This window comes from Pteropus vampyrus, unplaced genomic scaffold (genome assembly GCF_000151845.1).
Source record: "Pteropus vampyrus isolate Shadow unplaced genomic scaffold, Pvam_2.0 Scaffold32, whole genome shotgun sequence".
NCBI lineage: Eukaryota > Metazoa > Chordata > Mammalia > Chiroptera > Pteropodidae > Pteropus > Pteropus vampyrus.
The window spans coordinates 827,846-850,056 of NW_011888813.1; the positions used below are offsets into that span (position 1 = coordinate 827,846).

The following is a 22,211-nucleotide window of genomic DNA, read 5'->3' on the forward strand; positions in this document are numbered from 1 at the left end:
GAGTGAAAGAGCCTAAGGAGACACAGGGCAAGTATGAGATGGGTGAAGAGTGGTTCTTCCAATAAACTCATCTTCATTAGCAAACTACAATCATCGCTAATGAGCAAGGAATAAAGACTGAGTGGAAGAATCAAGACCAGTGCTAGGGAAAGAAGTCAACTACATCAGAAACGGTGGTCACAGTGAAGCACAGAAATTAAGTAGTCTGTTTATCCTACAAGGTTGAACCATGAAACTGCCGATATTTGACTATTTTGACATAAAAAGGGCAACTTTGTATGGTTTAATCTAATAATTTAAAAGATAACAGGAGAAACAGCCAAATAAATGTAAATAAATCAGTAAGCTTTGACATTTATATATCCTAGAAAGCAGTTATCCCCTATTCTTGAGATGACACTGAATTTTAATGGACAATAAAGCTACCCATTTAGAATTAAATGTCATATGAAAAACCAGCTAATATTAATGCAAGAAGTATACTTGCTACTTAAGTCTGATCAATTAATTGAGTTCTATGGCGTTTTCTCACTGCACAGTTGCGGCGGTATCTGGTCTACCACAGATTTAAAAACAAAGAAAATTTAGCCTTGTTTAAAAAAAAAACAACACTCTTAAAAAGTGTTTATCCTTGCCTGAGAAAGAATAGATGGTAATATAAGAGGTCAGCGTTCTCTATTTTTCAAACATAAACCTTTACTTTTAAGGGTGACAAGAAACAAATGCAATTTGGAGAAGATCTCTGCACTGATTCTCTTGAACCTTACAAATGAACCTTACTCTGTGGTTGTCCTTTTGGACTTTGTCAATATGGTTTATTAGAATTAAACCATTTTTAGATCCTCTTCTATAAAAATCCACAGCTTGGCATGACACAGACAGAAAAAGTAAATGTGTCTAGTTAATTTTTCAGAAAATATAGCAGATAACTTTAATAGGTCATTTTTAGTCGTCAACGTCTTTGAAATAAATTTTATACTCAGGAAGGAAGGAATATAAAGTATCAATAGGTTATGATGGCATCATTAGTTAATTAATTCTTTTAAGAAAACGGAAAGCCTAAAAAGAGTGGAGGACGGAGGTGGAAGGAGCAACACAAACATCTACCTATTGTAACCACTGTATGTTGAAAACTTTAAATCACTTTTACAAAACAAAATCCGATTTTGAGAGCTACATTTATTATCCACTGCCAAATAGATTTTTGAAGTTGTACCAACTGCATTTGAGCCATTTTTGAAAGAAATACTTTTTATCAAGTCTTAATCCAGAATTCTCAGGATTCTCAACCATGTAATCTAAAGGTCTGAAGGAACTACTGTATTATTACTCAAATAAAATTCCATGAGCCCTCCCAGAAAAGTATCGATTAGACCAGATATTGATCTATGAGCTACAAATTTTCTAAAATCTCAGGACTAAAGTAAGCGATACAAAGGGCAGCATTTTGTCTTAAATGACATTAGTGCTAACTACTCAGAATTTATGCTTCAAAGAGCATAGCATGTACTCACCTGCTTAAATAGTGATATAATTTTCAATTTAGCTAATGAGCTTTTTATATAACTTATAATCAAAAAATGTGTTCGAGGCTGCAACTTCAAAAATAACATTTCCAGAGTTAACTGAATCTTTTAAAATAAAGGGCACAAATATAAATGATATTCAGCCAGAGTTGATCCCCTAACTCACATTATACTCCATTACACAGCTCCTAATCTTCTTAGATTTCCTGGATATGTTGTTATAATCTGCCTTCCTGGGAAAAATAAAATAAAATTACTGCTACCCTTCAGACTTATACTTTCCAGTTAATTAAAATGGCTGAAAGAATTCGAAATCAAAGCATTTTTTCCCCTCTTCCCCTTAAATGTCATAGTCTCAAAGCATACAAGGGTTTTCTCAAATAGAGTAGGTAGCCCCCAAAATGGTTTCAGTTAGTTGTAAGCATTCATATGAGTTAAAAGACACCCTTCAAAAGTATTTTTAAAGAAACAGAATAAACTCAGATATTCTCAGTGTTTACTTCTCCTGTGTCAAGAATGTGTCTCCACCAACATTTAAAACTGGATCTTATATATCAAAGACCCCTTAAAAGTGTTTATAATATCAGGTAAATCAAGTCACATGTAACTATGTTTTCAAAGGCTATTCCCATAGTAATTTTCAAAGCTCTTAGTACCCCTTTGAAGGACAGAAAATGTGTAATATAGCAAGCACAATGTCAGGTTCGATGTGCTTTTTTCCTAATAAAGTAATTTCTAATTATGGGAAAATTACATTTTGCTTCAGTTATTATATCTCTAAATATTACCACATCAGTCTAGGGCCTTAGCACCCTGAACACACCCAATCTCGTCTAAATATTACCAGATGAACTACTAACCCGCCTTACTTCCTGATAAGAACTATACTGAACCTAAACATATGCCATTCTTTGACCCAGTAATTCCATTCCTAGGTACATATACTCAAAAGAATTGTGTACCAAAATACCAAAAGACATGTATAAAAATATAACTCTTGATAACAGCCCAAATCTACTAGTAAATGTCCAGGATGTAGAAACTGTAACATAGGCAAACAATATGATACTAAACAGCAATGAAATGATTTATTGTTCCATTCAAACATGTAGATAAATATCGAAGGCATAATGATGAATAAAATATTGCAGATTCAAAAGAGTGATTACATGTAAAGTATTATATGTAGGATTCCATTTATATAAAGTTCAAGAATGGGCAAGAATACAGAGTGATAGAAGTCAAAATAGTGGCTTATCTTTGGCCAGGAGGAATGGACTGGAAGAGGCACAAGACAGCCTGTGGGATACTAGAAATAAGTCTATATTGTTATCAGGTGGTTAGATGGGTGTGTTATTTATTAATTGAATTGTAAGCCTAAGATTTGTGTACTTTACTGTATGAATGTCAAAACTTAAACAAAAATAAAAGTTTAAATACTTGGAAAATCAACTGAAGTCAAAAACTGGAATGAGGTTAAATTTCTGATCTCACAATTCATAATCTTAAATATACCCACCTACTATTTAATAATCACCCTTTTACTTAAAAACAAGGTGGTGCTGGGTGCTCCAGGAATTTTTAAGACAGGGAAAATGTTATGAAAACAGCACTTCGGAGTTAAAGCCCTTGCCTGGAGGCAGGAAACGAAAGCATAAAGGGGTTGGCCCTGACTTTCTTTCCTTCTTTGGCTTTTAAAATAATCATGAATGAATGAACAAATGAGACAATGGTGGACATAAAAATATTTATTTTCCATCTGTGCATCTACTTTCATTCCCATGAAGTCATTTTTTCCCCCTAGATGTTTTACTACTAGCTTTTTCTTGTGCATATTCTGCCAAGAGGGAGAGGGCTGATGGAAGCCTGGCACAAAGTACTAGTAACAAATCTGATTCAGAATGCCTACTGGAAGACTGCCTTTTCGGAGAGCTACGGGACATTATAAGTGAAACTACTAGGGTGCAATGGAGGACAGAACTATTCAGCAAAGCAAAAGTTAAGATGACACTTTAAGTACTAAAGCACGAACCAATGCTTCATGTTCACTGAAAATTTCAGTTTGGAATTTTAAAAGCTTAAACATTTCTGGGTGAGCGCAATATCAATGTATAACAAAGGTTCTCCTGAAACTGTGGAGGAAAAAAAGTGCTTCCAGAAAAGTGGAACCTGAAATTCTGAAGGTCAAAGGTGGTAATGTTGGCAAAGTGATAATTTCTTAGGACGAACACTTTTGCTGAATTAGAGGTATGGGTTCATTTGGAAAGTAGAGGGTGTGACTTCCATTTTAAAAGGGGTGAATCTGAGTGGAGAGAGTATACGCAGCGGGTTTAAGGAAGGCTGGATTTGTTCCAGGGCTTAAGATGTTCCTGAACTAACCAGGCCTTAGGTAAACAGAACATTCCCTTACATGTGCAAGCATGTCCTCTAATAGTGAGAACTGCTGGGATTCTTGATTCTGCTTAACCAGGAAATCAGAGTTCCAAAAATAACTTACTTCTTCCAAGAAAGGGGAAATGGGTTGGCAAGTGAACATTTAGATTTGATACCAACAGTAATAAAAAATATTCTGAAGTTTCTGGGGTTTTTGGGAGTCCAGGGAAAATCAGTTCAATTGAATTTTGAATCCCCATTATAACTGCTATCTAGTTTTTTAAAAAATAAATATGCACATCTATAAAAATGTGTTCCATATTATTTACTTCATATAAATGATGAACAATTTAATCAAATTCGATATTGTAAATTGAAGGAAAGGGGCTCATATTTGAAAAAGATGACAAATTTTTGTTAAGCTCATCAAGTAAGAGTTAAAAGAAACTGCACAGACAGTAGTTAATATGCTTTAGGATTTCTTAGAGAAACTTAAAAATAGTAAAGAAGCTGAATTTGGGGACTGCTGACATTTTTGAAATCACAGGGAAGCCTAACTTTAAGAAATAAAACTGCTTAAAAAAAAAAAAAAACACACCAGAAATCTAGTACCTAAAAATAATTTAATAATACTTTCAGTCAGAACCACCATCTTCCAGTAATTTGACAAAATGACAACACAAAGGGAAAAGGCAGTAATACCTGCACTGTGTTCTCTAGGCCTTTCAGAAAACATGGAGTTGTTCCTTTGGCCACATGCGTGCGAATTTACAAGAAAGGTGATGTCGCAGACATCCAGGGATGGGCACTGTTCAATAAGGAAAGGCCCACCAATGTTCCCGTGGCAAAGTTGGAACTGCCTACAGTGTTACCAGCATGCGGTTGGCATTGAACAAACAGGTTATGGGCAAGGTTCTTGCCAAGAGAATTAATGTATGTACTGAGCACATCAAGCACTCTGAGAGCCAAGACAGCTTCCTGAAATGTGTGTAAGAAAATGATGAAAAAAAGAAGAGAGAAAGGTACCAGGTTCAACTGAGGCACCAGCCTGCCCCGCCCAGAGCAGCTCGTGGCGAGAGCCAATGGAGAGGGGCCTGTGTGTTCATGGCACGATGCGTGTAACGCAGTAAAAGACCTCTGTACGTTTCTTAAAAAAAAAAAAAAAATTATTTATTTCATGTACATTTTCCAGAGATAGAGGAGATACAAAAATGGTATAATAGTCATTACACCAAAGGCAAAAATCTCACCAGAAAGACTATAAAGAGAGAATATACTGTGAGTTAGGCAAGCAGACATTAAAATAAATATATCCTAAGCACCTACTCTGTGCCAGACACTGCTTTAGGCCCTGGTTATTTTGTATTAAATAAGAGACAAAAATCCCTGCCTGCATGGAGCTTTTTTCCCAGTGTGGGAGGTAGACAGCAAAAAAGATAAATGCCTCCCTCAAGTGTCATTCAGAAAGGACCTGAATGAACCAACTGTTATCTTCATAAGGTGCTTAGGCCAGAAGCAAAAGCATGACTGGCTTTTCCAAGGGCCAGATAAGCCTGTGTGGCTGAAGCTGAGGGATGGAGGACAGAGTGGGACAGAGGAGGCTGACAAAGGGCTAGATCACAAGGGTCTCATAAGCCTTCACGGTAGGACTGACTTTACGAGGTGTAAGAGTCCCCTGAGAGAATTCTTAAACAGAAAATTCATATGATATCCTATATCTCAACAGTTTCACCCTGAATGCTATATTTAGAGTCAAAGACAGAAGCAGAGAGAGTGTGGGAGGGATGATGGTGGCTTGGACTAGGGCGATAGCAATGGGTCTAAACAGTGGATTCAGAATATACAGTAGAGCCTTGAAAAACACAGGTTTGAATTGTGCAAGTCCACTTATATACGGATTTTAAAAAAATAAACATACAATTGGCTCTCCATATTCCCAGGTTTTTCGTCTTCAGATTCAACCAACTGTGGATCGACAACTATATTTTCAACCCATAGTTGGGGATTCCACAGACATGAAGAGCTGACTGTATGCACGGTTCTGTCATTTTATATAAGGGACTTTATCATCTGCAGATCTTGGTATCCATGAACCAAATCCTGAGGGAAAACTGAATTTAAAGGTAGACTGGAGTGTTAAAAATCTTTAAAGCACACAGAGGGCACTAAATAAATATTTAATGCATGAATGACTCTTGAATAGGCGGGAAAGACCAACATGAACTAGAGTGGTCAGGAAAGGCATCATGGAGTCATAAAATTTTACTCGAAGTCTGTGCATGCATGTCTCCTATTCCTAATTTTCAGCATTGTTTATTTATTTTAACCCTTCCAAATCACTTTTGCTTGACTGATCTCTCTACTATGATGGGCTATTAAATCCAGGTGAAAGTAGACAGGAATCTAAGTCAAGTAAATAACAGTGGGGATACAGAGGAGCATACAAGTTCACAGATATTAAGAGGCACAATCCATAGTCTCTGGTGATTAAATAAACATAGGGGATATAAAAGGAAAGAAAATATAACCAGAATTTCTTGTTTAGACAACTTCATGAATAGTGATGTCACTGAGATAGGGAACACAAAAGAAAAAGCAGGTTTGAGGAGAAACAAAAAAGGCAAAAAACTTTAGAGAAACAAAAATCAATTTTGGAGGTGCAAGTATTTATAGAGTCTAAAGGCTTACAATTAAGTAGGTCAAACCTACTGTTTCCAAAATTGGATTGGCATGTTAAAAGTTAATTACTTTTTGGGAGGATGAAAAGGTTCTGGAAGTGGATGGTGGTGATGGCTGCACAACACTGTAAAATGTACTTAATTACTGCAGCTGAACTGTAGACCTAAAATTGGCTAAATTGGTAATTTTGCTATGTATAGTTTACCACAACGTTCACTCATTAGAAGTCAAGTTCTTTTCTTTTTCTTTTACAGCAGAAAAGAATAGCTTTATCAGAAGAGAAAGTAAAGCAACAGGACACTTCCAGACGTGGACGTGGATGTGGGCCTGAGCAAGAGAAGAGCGGCTCAAAAGCTCAAAGGTACAGTAACGAAGTCATTGGGGTTTTTATCCTTATTTGCTATGGGTGGTTGGTTACTTAGAGGAGCAGGGCTTTCTTTTTTTATTTTAATTTGTTTTTTTAATTAAAAATTTTTTTAAAATGCCAGTTTATTATTTTTTATACTACACATAATTTTAGAAGTTAAGTTTTATCACAATATAATTTACATACAATTCACTCATTTAAAATATACGACTCACTGTTTCTTAGTGTACTTATAGAGTTGTGCAACCGTCACTATGATTAATTTTAGAACATTTTCATCACTCCCCCCAAAAACCAGCACCCATTAGCAAATAGTCCCCATTTCATCCTAATCTTTCCAGCCAACAAGTCAGATTTAAGCAATACATATTTTAAATGTAATATAATCTATCCCACAGTCACTTTTTTCTATGTAAACTAAAGACTTATGGGATAACTTCTGAGAAAAAAAAATTCACACTTCCCTTAAAACTGTCTTTCTCTACCATTAGTTTGGTGGTCAACTCTACTAGTGAAAATTCCTATGGACAATTTTAATGCAGTTTAGATGAAAATCAGGGAAATCAGTAAATACAAGCAATTTGTTTTTCCATTTTCATTTTGTTTTTGTTATTTCTACCAATGATTATGTATTTCTCAACTCCAAAGAGCACTGTGAAAGATGAAGGACAGGGAAAAAAAAGTTACAGAAAAATTCCTGGCACATTTTAAGACATGCCTTTACTTTGTATTTCATTAATTTGCTCTTGTTTAGAAGTTCTCGTTTCTGTACTTACACCTTTCATGTGTGGTATTACGTCCTCAAAACAAACTGCAAACTCTGAGGGCAAAAACTACGTTTTTTTTTCCCCTGGGTAACTTCTCTAAGAACACATAGCAGACATTAAAGTTGAAATATTCTGAGAAAATAAAAACCCTTTTATGTGTTCAAACTAATTTGAGTTCCACAGCAGGATTACCTATATTCATTACATTAAGGCAAGTAATAATTCAATATCTTGTGCGCAAAAAGCATTCTGGCACTGGACAACCAGGTTCAAATCCTGGCTCTACCACTTAGTAACTCTGTGACCTTGGGTAAGCAATTTAACCTCTCAGCTGCCTCACTCTGTAAAAGAGAGAGAATGATGTCTAATATTTTTCCTGAGAATTTAATGCAAAGCACTTAAAACAGTGTTCAGTACATAGTAAACACAATAAATGCCCACTATTATTATTACCCCTCCTTTGTGTATTTTTATCTTCAAATTATGCCATTTGTATCATCTTCCACATAACACTAGATGTTTTGACTCTTTGACTTTGACTTAGCTTTCAAAGATGAAATAAAGAATTATCTTACTTTCCCCTCATTGTTTCTAGTTCTCCATTTTTTAATTCTTTAGCATACTCTTAATCGACGTAACTCAGGACACAGCCGACGTTACTAACCTATAATCATTCTCCAAATCTCTGATTTACAGTTTATAAATATGCTTCATATATTTTACCCTCCACCATTATTACCAAATTTCCAAAGCTAGTTTTAACCAGTTTCCCCTAATTCACTGATTTAGACTGTCTCTACCATCACATCACCCACTAATTATCATTCAGGTGAGGCAAATTACCTTTGCAAATCTGATTATTCAAGATGGCAAACAGAATCCCTCTTTTTCTGAAAACTACTCCTTACCTTAACAGAGATGGAATCTTGTCTCTACCTGGGCTAAACTGATTCTCTTATCTAATAATCTGGAATAGGCATAAAACCTGAAATGATCAAACAGCCATTTCAATGTAATACATCAAAACAGTAAAAGCAGTTCTGAGAAAAAGAGGAACCAATAATTCCACTTTAGTTTGGTTCTTTGGTGGTATACATGCTTCTCAAGTCAGACTCTCTCAGTTTGTATTCTGGTTCCATCACCTACCAGCAGTATGGTTTTGGCTGCGATACTTAACCTCTCTGCGATACTTAAGCCTCATCTGCAAAATGAGAATGATGATGATGATCATACACCTACTTTGTACAATTGTTTTAAGGATTAAATGAGATAATGCATGTAAAGTGCTTAATGAAATGCCTGACATGTGGTGTTTAAAACTCATTATTTTAAATTACATGTGTAAGATAATTCATTTTTAAAAATTATTTTACCTGTAACAATATTTCAAGTCATTACTCCATCTTCAAACTGGAGAAAACTAGGAATCGATGAAAATACGTATGTGTACACACACACACACACACACACACACACACACACACACACACACACTTTGTCTTCTAAGGAGACGAAGATATTGAACAAAAAGAGAAAAAGCGTGCGAAGTGACTCTTCTAATTCTACGGCCTAATCAGACACCAAAATGTAGAGAATAAAAATTAACAAAAACAGAAGGGGTAGGAGGTATTAGAAAATACTAGGAAAATGTTATTTCTTTTGAAAATTCAAAAACTGAGCATTTCACCTTAAGCAGCTTTTGAAGGACTATGTCATTGTTCATGGCTGGCACATGATAAATGGTCAAAAAATGACTGCTGAATGATGGAAATGCTTATTGTGGCTATAAGGGAGCAAAATTTGCCACCCCAAGATGTGTCTCTTTGGCATGAAGATTATTTTAAGGAAAAAAAAGACTTAGAAAGAACCTCTGACCTTCTCTGTAATGTCTAAAAGAATTTAGATAAAGGATCAGATCCAGGAAGGAAGATATCACCACAGAGAACCTGACCCTTGAACAACTTGGGATTGAACAATGTGGGTCCACTTGTACACGGATCTTTCTCAATAAATACATATTGTACTATAAATGCATTTTCTCTTCCGTATGATTTTCTTAATAACATTTTCCCTTCTCTAGCTTACTTTATTGTAAGAATACAGTACATAGTACATTCTTACAATAAAACACATGTTAATCGACTATTTATGTTATTGGTAAGCCTTCCGGTTAACAGTAGATTATTAGTAAAGTTTTGGGGGAGTCAAAAGTCATAGGTGGATTTTTGACGGCTTGGGGTGTTGTCCCTAAACCTCCATGTTGTTCAAAGGTCAACTATATAGTATAATATGAACTAGGCATGGTAGACAGGGAGGAATCTGGCAAAGTCTGTTAAAATTCCTCTCTGTGTCCCACTGTTTTTGTATGGCCCAGCAAACATCTGTTTACCAAACATTCGCTCTTTTCATCTTCCTGTGAATTGCCTTCCTTTCCTCTGAAGGCCCAAACCCCTAATCCCCTTCTCCCTCCCTTTAAATGCAATATTCTACCTGTCTTTAGAATCTCCCATGTTTATGTGGATTCCCCGTATGTATGTATTTAATTAAATCTGATTTTCTACTGTTAATGTCTCAATTCTTAGGCCAGCCAGATTAACTTAGAAGGGTAAGGAAAAAATGTTTTCCTGCCTCAACATAACTGAAACTAATAAAATGCCAAGCCAGATACAGGTGGTTAAGAAGGTCCCTCTGGATGTTTTAAAGATCAGGTATCAAATAAAGAAACAGGCCCTTAAAAAGACTAAAAAATATTAAAATGTAACAGACACCACTCTTATCTGCTAATAAAATAAATTTAACATTTTTAATTACTGTGCAGTGGGGGAAGGGTGAGGTACAGCAGCAATGATGCCCAGATAATCAAGAAAGTGTCCATTTGAATTTGAAATACATATTATTATTTATTTTTTAGGCATGGCAACCCTTGGTTGACCTCACAGATTGCAAGGACCTTGTCATCTTAAAACTCCTTATTTTTTTTATTTTTTACGCCTACAGCACCTGGTCTTCCTAGGTGGTCTCCCACCTAAGTACTAACCAGGCCTGACCCTGCTTAGCTTCTGAGATCAGACAGGATCGGGCTTGTTCAGGGTAGCATGGCCGTAGACTATTTTATTATTTTAAAAGCAGATTTATTTTACTGTTAACATTTAATTTTGGCATAAGTCCACACATGCCAGTTCCACTGAGGGGAAAACAACTGATACACATATTTAGTTGCAGAGCTAGACTGTGATTATGAATGTGCTGTAGACAATCTGTTCACAGAACCAAAAATATGTGTAACAGACAAAATCCAAGTATAAGCAAAAAAGTAACTGCACTAAGAAGGTGTGTTTGCAACCATTTTAACTGGAAGAACAAATCACTTCAACTAAAAGCAGTACATTCATCTGTCAAAAGAAACCTTTCCCAAGCAATGCCTTATGGTGGCCTACTTTCATTTAAATTATTGTTTTGAGCTTAGAAATGTGGAGATTCTATGTACACAGACTGCATGGTCTAGACACACACATACCCCCTTTTAGGAGGGGTGTAGGCTCTGTATGGAATGTGTCCCAACACAATGTCTACAGAGATGCACTTTTAGAAAGGAACAGAGGAGACTGCTTCTTCTCTTGAACTGCCTGCAGCCATGGCATGCTACTGTTTAACTACTATCCTCAGAATCACTGGTTAATACTCTCAGGCTGTAGTGACATCTATGATGCTTTATACCATCACGGCCTTAACTAAGTAATCCTATTTCTTGCTGATCATTACTAGCCGTGTCCTTCTGTGAAGAAACTCCCAGAAGTCATAAAATGTGCATCTGAACACCTGGCATAATCCGTTCCTGATTTGTGTGATAGTTCTATCACTTGCACACATTTGTCAGTCATTACATGTAGGTCAAAATTGTCTATCAGAACCACCATTGCGTAAGTCGGCACAGAGAAAAGCGCGTCCTGCCCAGAAGTATCTGTGTTCTGAGGGCAAGTCTCACTGGTCAAAAGCTTAGGAGGGCAACTGGTTAGACTCAACACTCACCGGCTCTTAGAACAGTGAGGTGCAGTGGTGGAGGGCGGGGGAGATAATAAGGAACAGTGACAGTTTATTTCGTTTTTTAATGAAAAACACTTTAGAGAGAATATGGTATAATATCAGCCGTATATGGGGAGCCATCAGATGGAGGTTCGCACATAAATGCAGGAACAATAAGGAAAACTTCATTTACAGTAATGACCAGACTCCAACATTCGAGACGACTTATTTTTCACTTATTTAGGCATTGTTAGCACCCCATTTACGAAGAATTCACAAGCTAAGGGTACCTCTGACAATGTAATTTCCTTCTCTTGTTATTCTTCAGCTCTATTAAACACTGCGGGGATAGGAGGTGTTCGAAGAGAACTCATCTGTTATTGTTGTCAAAAATTATGCAGTAAATTCTAACAACCCTAGAATGAAACTGATCCCAATAATTGCTAAAAAGGCAATAAACAGCCTCACTTCCTTCCTTCCCATAATAATCAACTACCAAACTCTTCAAATCAAGTGGTGTTATTTATATACTATTACTAAAAAGTAAAAACAGTAATAAAAATTATTTGTATGTAAGTATATGCAAAAGAAGAAATCTGTAGACTATATGCCGAAGAGGTGACGTTGGTTATCCATGGGAAGTGAGATCACAGGGAACTGTTTACTTTCTGTAACATGTATCTGTAATATCTGGGACAAAATAAGAATGAATAGATGAATTCATTTAAATTTGGTATTAAAAAATCTCATATTTGGGATCCTTAATAGATTGATCCCTGAGATGTGTAAATTCAAGCTGTAATTGGACTCAAAGTAAAACTGTATATAAAAAGATTCAGTTGCAAAAAAATAGCACTCTATGTCTCTAGGGAAGAGAGCACCCTGTCATTGATGGGGTGTAGTTCACACATTACTAAAAATCACATATGTAGTCATAAATACCTTAGGAAAAAAAAACTTGTAGCCACAGTCCCTGAACATTCCTCCAGGAACAGAGTATGCAAAATAATTTAAAACTGAATAAGTAAAGGTAAAAATCCACTGATAGGAAAAAGAAAACACCTTTCTATTACTGGTAAACATTTGGCACTTGTTAAAATTTTGATAATTTTTGCTTATTTTATGAATCTTATGAGTATATAGGCACTGAAGATGATTTCCATGCCAACAGAAATATACTGATAATTAACAAGGTTAAACCATGAAAGAACTTCTACTCCACAATATTTCGTTTCATATTTAGATGATACCTTAGTGTGCGGGCTGGGAAGAAAAGGGATAAATTCTTAAGTAAGTCATAAAATTTTCTTTGTTAAAGAAGCAGCAGTCTCTCACTTATCTTTCTTAATCACCCATGGTCAATTTCTTTGAACAGCTCTAAAGTGGGGGGAGAAGGCAGCAGGTACTTTCAACTCTCATCACAGCACTTTCTAGATCAAGAAATTATACACGTGTCACAAGTATCCAAACAGGATGTATCATGAAGAGTAAAATCTCATGGCCTACTGGAACGGGGAAAGAAAGAGGGACAGAGGAATGCCAGTAAACACAAATCAACAGACCTTGGAGGTCGTCCTTTGTTCTTTAACTTCTATGAGAACACCTGAAGAAATGTATATGGAAGATCACTGTATCTAAAAATATCTTAAAGTACCAAATGGGACTGGAGAAGTAGGGGTGGCAGAGAGAGCAGAGCATGGATATAAAGAGAAAATATCAGTGAAGCTATTTTTAAAGCCATGCTATGTTGGAGTTTGAATTATATGTTCAGGTTTTCTACATGATCTCAGGGAAAGAAGGATTAAGTATCTTATCTAAAAACATTACCAGAGTCTAGGCCATGCTACCTTGAACAAGCCTGATCCTGTCTGATCTCGGAAGCTAAGCAGGGTCGGGCCTGGTTAGTACTTGGATGGGAGACTACCTACGAAGACCAGGTGCTGTAGGCATAAAAGAAAATAATAAAAAATAAAAATGTTACCAGAAACAAAAATAAAAGAAATATTAGTCAAGAGCCAGAGCAGACTAACTTTAATAACAGCTAAATGGTACTGGAAATTTTTGTGTTCCAGTGAACCATCTTGTAAAAGTGGTATTTCTAAGGAACTTCCAGGAAGCAAGTGTTCAATACCTTGGTAACACTAAAATAAAATGAATGGGAAGCAGGTTTACCATCTCGTAGACAAAGGCCCTATTTTGCTAGACTGGTGACAAATATGAAAGTGCTCAGCACGGGTAACTGTCAAGCTAATGAACATCAAAGCAGACTGACTCCCCCTACCCTATGGATACTGTTTTAAAGTAGCCCTTTGGTTTTTTACCTTTGTACAAGAATGCATCCAAGTATTTGAATGTACTCTCGCATATTATCATTGCTATTTCTCTCATCTGCAACTAGAGCAGCTTTCGTTAACCTCAAGCACTGCACAGTAAATTCCTCTCACGAGCACTGTTTATCACCCCCTCCCTAGTAGTAGCTTAATCCTTTAATTAGTTTCAATGCCAAAAACTAGGATTTCCTGAGGACAGTCACAGGATGTGCAACAAGCAGCAGGGGCCAAGGCTTAAAGTTGTTGATTCAATATAATCAGTTTAAAAGAATGGTTTTCATGTAGTCAGAAACAGAGGGTCTTAAACAAAAAAAAACAAAGGAGGCCAAATGCCTCTGAAAAATTAAGGAACTTAGTTTTAAAGGGTGCCAAGTAACAGCCAGGAAAGTCTTAATTTGTCCAAAGATTATCCTACTGTCCTCTTTCGGGGCTAAAACATATCACAAGACATTTTTAGACAGAACTAAAGGAATGAGGAAATATGTATACTGTGGTCAAGCACCCACCTTCACATGAGGAGGGTTATTAGCAAATAAGGCAATCACTGGTAAAGGCTAAGCCTAGAATTAAACTATAGTTTTAGGGGTAGAAGGCAAGGCAATAAATAAGAGTTTCACCAACTGATTAGTACTGAACATTAAAAAAAAAAAGTGCATAGTAGGCAAGGCCATTTGTAGGTTATGTACTAGAAAATTTCAGATTCTGAATAATGGTCTGTAAAAAAAAGTAAAATAAAAGTAATTCCAACCAGCCTTAAGAAGCCTGACCAGGTCTATACATCCTTAGTTCTCTCTTTCCCCTCCCCTAATTGGTTTCGAACTTCTCCACTTATGCCACTGATTCATTCAGCAAGGACCATCAGCTCTTTAGAAAGAAGCATCAAGGCATTTAGATTTTTCAAAAGCAATGAAAATTGGCAACTTAGCTTTACCCAACTCCTGTTCCACAAGCCAACATTTCCCTTATTTCTTTTAAAAGAAAGATATATCTTGCGATTTCCTTTCCTTCTCCCAATAACCACCAATCACGGTTGCTTTTGGTTCTCTTTGATGTAAGCAAGATATAACCAAATAAACCAAAACCACAAAACAAATAAACAAATAAAACAAATAAACCAAATAAACCAAAACTACAAAACAAAACACCGAGATAACCTTTAAATCTCCTAAAAGTTAGCTTGCATTACTGACTGAGATTTTCTTTAAAATGCATATACTAGGGCCCTGTCCACCAAGACTCAGTGGTCTTGTAGAGTGGACTATAATCCTCCTTTTTAACAAGCTCTGCAGCAGTGGTGCTCTACCCGGGCTGCACATTAAAATCATGTGGAGTGCTTTAAAATGACACCCTGCCAGGGTCTCACCCTTGGAGAGCCATGTAGTCTGCAAAGGGACACTGACTTTGGCATTATTACGAATTTTTAAACTTTCCTGTGTGTTGATGTTAGAAACCACCATACTAAAAGCACCTCGGATGCAGATGGTCCACGGACAAAGTTTCAGAACAGAGGCTTAAAAGGGGACTCCTTAATGAGGTATCTTCTGAATCTCACTCTACTGCCAAAGTAGATGGCAGGCAGATACGAATATTCAGATCATTAGAAAAACCATAGGTGACTATCAAAAAAAATTTCTTCTTCAGAAAATTCAAACCTGGCAAGTCATCAGGGTATCTGGTTCTTAATTGAGAACAGTCCATCTATCTTATCACTTGTTTATACATATTAAGTATTCTTGTATCGATAAATGGCAATAAAGTTGATGAAAAACTAGGATCAAGTCTACTAGACAAAGTCCTCAGAAATACTTCTGGGGGGGAAAAAATGCAATTCCAACCATGGTAAGGTTTAGAAAGTTATTCTTCAACAAACAAAACAATCTGGGCAATAAAGTTGACGAACTAGAAGCGATGAGAACAGGCTGAAGTAATGGTCATACATCTCAGCCAGACAGTTAACTGAACAAATCAAATTGTGGAGAAAATCTTTAAAAGAAATTTTATTATGAAATAAAACTCAGGTAATTCACTCACTTCAATCTTTAAAAAAAAAAAAAAAAAGCCTGGCCCCCGATACTTCAATCAAAAGTTTCGTTTCTCTATATCATCTTACCACATCTCCTAAATGAGGGGCATCTAGTTCAGGGCTCCTTTCTTGTCCCAGAGGAACATACGCAAACTCCTTATTTATGTTTTGTATTAAGGACAATATTTTACAAAATGAACAAGTCTACATTTGTTCAAAAGCTAGCTTCGAGGCTGCTGCCTGTAGGCAACTTAATAGCCAGCTTCAAACAAACTCTGAAACAAGACACAAAAGTTTCTTGTGGCCAGAAACTTTTATTAGCAAGAGAAAGGAGTGGCAGAAGAAACAGACTGTGTTACACAAACCTTATTTCTTTAGTATAGTTTTTCTCTGATTCAAGCTGGTTATGCCCAGACATGTGACACTGTGACATACTTGCTTTTTTTCCGCCCTTAGCCCTTATTCTCTGTATACCTGTTCCTTTAACCTGTTTCCTGTTTAGACAAAAGTGCAGCTCACTGCCAGTGTTAATTTTACATAAACATGCTCTTTGAGGCTAAGGCAAATCGGATTGGTTTTCAATATGAAAATAAAATATAAAAACATCTTTCTAAACAGAACTTGTCTCTAATCCTGATGTAACAGAAATGTATACATAAATCATCAAATGAATATTCGGCTAAAAACTGTTCGAGAACGACGTTACTATCACACGTAGGAATGACACATTTTCTAGGATTTGACATTTTCTGCGACCAAGAATTACTATATTTTGTGAATGAAAATGTCACTACTGAAAACAGAATGCTATAAAACAGAATGATGTCATTTGTTACCAAAGACTATCAATATACTAGAGTGGGGGTCTGCAATCCCTGGGCTGAGCACTGGCACCCTGGCCTGTTAGGACCAGGGCTGCACAGCAGGAGGTAAGCAGAGGGCCAGCAAGCGAAGCTTCATCGCTATTTGCAGCAGCTCCCCAGCTCTAGCATCATGGCCTCAGCTCCACCTCAGATCATCAGGCATTAAGATTCTCATAGGAACACTGGTTCCTAATGCCCAAAAGGTTGGGGACCACTGTACCAGAATGATGTGAAAATAATAATAAAAGCGAGATATTTCGTGGTGAACTTTGGGGATAAGTTTAGGACTGTAACCCGTGAGTTATGCCAAGGTAAACGTTGTAGGCACAATTGCTGCCAGCAAGGATTCTTGGGGCAAGCAGGAAATGGGATGTTAATCATTAAGCTTTAGGATTCAAGATTAACCAAGCCACAGGTCTATAACATGAGCACAACAGGTTTCAGTTGGACTTTAGGGATAACATCTTGGCTTTAGATGTGTTTCAGCCCCAGGCCCTACTGAGGCAGAACAATAACCCTACTGGCTGGGACTAGATGGGATGACAACACAGCTGATTCCAGAACCGGACACAATGATCAATTACCACATCCCCCCGCAATCCTCCAATCAGTAGCGCCCATGACCCCAACTCCCTTAGATTCCATGATTACTGATTTTTCCCTATAATCTGTACTCCCAAGACACTGGGGGAGCCAGGCCTTTGAGTGACAGCTTGCCTGTGTCTCCGGGACTTGCAATTCTCTAATAAACCTTACTTTTCTCTGCTGCTAAATCTGCACATATCTCTTCTCTGGCTTAGATGTGTGCAGGCAGATGGACCCCTTTTTGTCCCGATAACATGAGTATTCAGAATAGATTTCTGGAGCAGAGAGGGAGGTGAAAGGGGTTACTACTGCTTCACAGAGAGGGAACTGGTAGGCAAATGCCCCAAAGGGCTCTCATCTGTGGGACTGATTACTAACAAGTAAACTTAGCTGTTTTTTAGAAAATAAGCAGACCAGAAATGAGAAAATCAGAAGTTATAAAATAATCTATTTTAATAAAATGTTAAATATCATTAATGCAACTTCAGAAGTACAAGCAAATGGAGTTCAGGAAAGCACATTCTATTCTAAGACAAGATACTGAAAAAACATCCCATTTCTGAGCTCAAACTTCTCTACCTGTAAACTGGTCATATTGCTTGCTGATATCAGAAGGCTAAAGCCATTGGTTAAAAAACCTTTTAAGCTAGATAATGAAGAGGCTACTTTACAAAAGGAAAATCCTTATTTTTCTTTGATTGCTGGTAATTTAGTAGAGTGATATATCCTCTACAGAAAAAATCTGCAGAGACTGATCAAGAACCTAGAGTGTTAAGATCCGAGTATGCTTCACATAATTAGCTGGTTTTAAGGAAGTTTAAGGTTTTAGGGGGTAGGTGGATGAGGGAGGAGGTTTTCAGAGAGCAGGAAGAAGGAAACTGAGAGAAGGGGAAGCCGAGCAAAGGAAGAATTTATCCATGGCTCTGAGATTAGTCCTTCCCCGGAATCCTACTCCTACTACTAGACTTGACTACGTTTTTTCAAAGGCAAGGATTGAGTATTGTTCAACCGTGCATTCCTCAACAGCACACGCACTACAGGATACAGAGCAGATGCTGCGTACATGTCTGATAAATGCAGAATCGAATATTTTTTAATATTCGGTGTTCCAGGTGGTAAGTTACCAGATAGGAGGGCATCGATCTACTCTGATCCTGTGTCAGATACACTGCTAATCTGTACCGTGGCTAAGAATAAAACTGTATTCACTTAGAAAACTTGTTTTTTACTTAGATAAATTTCTAATAGCAAGATAAGCAAATTATGTAAAACAGATAAGTAATAATAATAAAAGAAGTGGAACCCAAACATTCCTGGGCTCAGGAAGCACAGGGCTTGAAGAAAGGGGTACCTATGCTCAGGCAAAGCAAAAGTCTGCCTGCCAAACATAACAAGTGGATGTTGGAAGCTGCAGAGAAGCAGGAAATTCTCTTTATTGCACTCCTAAGAAAGACTTCATTTTCTTTAAGAGTTCTGCTCCATTAGCACAGGGATCCTGGAAGGCTTTTATTTATTTATTTTTTAAAGTTTATTTGGTTCTCCGAAATTTGTTTTTGATAGTTCCTGAGATTCTCAAGGTGATCATTTAACACCTCATTAACGAGTCTATTATAGGAATTCAAATGAGCCAAACCTAATTTTAATTACACCTCAATTTGCCCAAGGTATTCTTTCTCCTACGCTAATACTGCCTGAATGGACTCGGTTCCTTTCAAAACTAAGAAGTACAAAAAGCACAGTTTTCTACATAGAAAGGAATTTGTCATCATTTAAAAATTTATCTAGTAAAAGGTACCTATCTAGCTTGTTTTGTTCCATGATTTGGCCATTCTGGCTTAACATTCAACTACAAAAGCAACATACTTTAAGAACACAGCATTTTCTAATATCTATTGGCCATGTGTGAATTCATTCATTGAGCAAATTTATTGAAAGGCTACTAGATGTCAGACACTATGTTGGGTGCTATGCATTTTATTAACTACATCTTTAGCCAGAAATAAAATATATCAAAGCATAACTTTGAAAAATGGATAAGCACAATTTTTGTTTCTTTGGTAAGACATTTTGCCTTGATTCATAAATAGATCTTACAGCTAAATTTCCATGACTGGATGTGGATTAGTGATGTGTGAAGTAAAAGCCAGAATTTCAAATGTCTAATGGAATTTGTCAGAATTTCCTAGGTTTTAGTTTTTCTACCCACCAGCCTTTTCTAACTCAGTATGTCCACTCAAGATACAAGCACACTGGCAACACAATTCTCATCCACTGTCGACTGATTATGGATCCTAAATATGGTGCCTTTCGGTATCTATATCAATCTAGTCACACGTCTCTCTCTTCTTTGGGAAAAGAACAGGATTTGGAGGGGAAACGTGGAAAAGGTTGAGAGGAAGAAAGGAGTGCTTGCAAAGCAGGGAAAGAATGGATGTCAACTTCCCTTGCATGCTGCAGCTTTTCTGAAGCCTCTACACACTAGTCCCCAAAGAGCAATACGTCTTCTCACAAAAAAAGATGAAAATATTAATTAACAAGCAACTATATACTATTTGAATGTATGTTTAAACCTTAGTTTCAATCTTTATTTTAAGCAGGATTCATTTCCATAAGTTATTAACTTTCTCTGGAATGTAATAATAAAAAAGTTGTAATTAGAAATGAAACATTCACATGGCAAAATAAAATAGTAGTAGTAAAGGATATTATCAACTAAAAAATAGAAGTTCCCCCTCCGCCCAGATGGTGTCTAGATTAGGCATTTGTACTCCTACTACTTTCCATGTTTCCTCCACTAATCACCATCAATTTTTGTAATATTACTATTTTTAAGTCTTCTAGTGGCTGGTTACCTTCATAAATTTCAAGACTATGTCTTAACTTCAAAATGTGTGGATTTATAAACTTAAGATTGTACCTATTGAGTTTCCACCAAGAATGATACCAGAAACTGATACACTTGCATGTCCCTCACCTCCCTTTCCCCTCTTTCTACATCTCCTGCCTTCTCACAGCTAGTTTTACATTGTCAAGGTTTTTGATGTTTATATCTGGTTTATAACCATAGTTAAACCTTCCATGCTTTAGCTGACCCTAAAAACTAGAAACTAATTAAAAACAATATTATATTTCACTACATTTGTGTTAAACAAACAAAAGTTTTCCAATTGTCAAAGCTACATGTTTTCTTTTTTTAACTCCCAACAACCCAAGCCATATTTTAGTTTGGACTTCATCTTAAATGAAAGAGTTGTTCAGCATTTCATAGTTCGCAGTATTATCATTATAGAACAACTATTTCAGATCCACTAATTCTGGTTTGGGGAAAAACAGAGAAAAATCATGCTAAGGTCACAGAGAACAGTAGCCAGCCACTGTGTGAGGAACACACGGGGCCACAAGCCCTACAATCCTACACAGGTCATAGCTTTGCTTGCAACAGACATTACGGACAACCCTAAAACCCAACTGAAGTATTCAGAGGCAAGCAAGTATTTACATTTCAATTCAAGTCTAACCTGCTTTACCATTATCTGTGGAGCCATCGCTACCCTGGCTTTGAAAGCTAGCTTATGAGTGTGGTTGCTTCTGGTTACAAGAGGACCTGGCTAAGACAGTGAAGGCCAAACCAAATGTATCATAAAAATGTGAAGATTTTCTCAATGAGAAAAATCAGTAACACTGTTAAATCAAAGACTGCATTTGTATTTTAAAAAACAAATTATTACTCATAAATCCTCTACGGAGGATCCTGAGCATCATATAAAGAATGTGGACTATTCTGTATGCAACTGGGAGCTTCTAAAGATTGTTATTTTCTATATCTGCATCTTTAAGCAGACAATGACAAACAGAGCTATGTGTTAGGAAGATTAACAAGGGATTGCGTATAGGAAAGACTGGAGTAAGAAAAAGGCAGCTATGGTTTGGGGCAACAGTTTAAGCAATAGGTAATCAGGACCTGAAATAGTAATGTGATAGTGGGAATAAGCAGAAATGGGAGGCAGAATCAACGAAACTTAACTTGGGTTGAGGAAAACTGAGATTTCAGGCCTAAACACCCTAAAGATAGTGATACATTTAGTTGAGAAGACAAAGAGGATGCAGAGAAAGGCGCAGCACAACTTCTGTGCTGTTCCTCTTAAAGATACACATCCTGAACTTTAATCGTGAGAGAACAATGACTGAACCCAAACTGAGGTATATTCAATAAAATAATTAAAGGTGCCCATGTCATGGAAGTCAACAAAAGACTGAGGAACTATGACTGAAGACTAAAGAGAGGTGACAACTAAATGCAATACGTGATTCTGAACCTATCTGCATCCTTGGGACACTGGTAAAACCTAAATGGGGTCTGAGTAATAGTTATAATGTATCAGTATTAGTTATTGAAATAATTAGATTTCATGTTTATATCACTTAATGTATTAGAGTCAACTTTCTGCTATGGATGGTTGTATTGTGGTTATGTAGGAAAATGTCTTTGCAGGAAATACTCACTAAAGCATTTGGGTTGCTGGGGCTTCAAACTGGCAACTTCCTTTTAAATGGTTCAGGGAAAAAAAGTTCTTTGTGCTGTATTTCAAACTTTTCTGTAAGTCTGTGATTTATAGTAAGATTTAAAAATATGCTCAGAAATATTAACTGTGCCATATGACTACAGCTCTACTTC

The 22,211-nt window shown here is 36.7% G+C and overlaps 1 protein-coding gene and 2 pseudogenes across 2 annotated transcripts in view; 1 reads left to right on the forward strand and 2 right to left on the reverse strand.

The window, feature by feature from the left end:
* Positions 1 to 22,211, reverse strand: part of SPTLC2 (serine palmitoyltransferase long chain base subunit 2) — an 88,619-nt gene that overhangs the window by 18,522 nt on the left and 47,886 nt on the right. The window lies entirely within an intron of this gene.
* On the reverse strand, positions 10,701 to 10,819 carry LOC111737919 (annotated as a pseudogene).
* On the forward strand, positions 13,567 to 13,684 carry LOC111737953 (annotated as a pseudogene).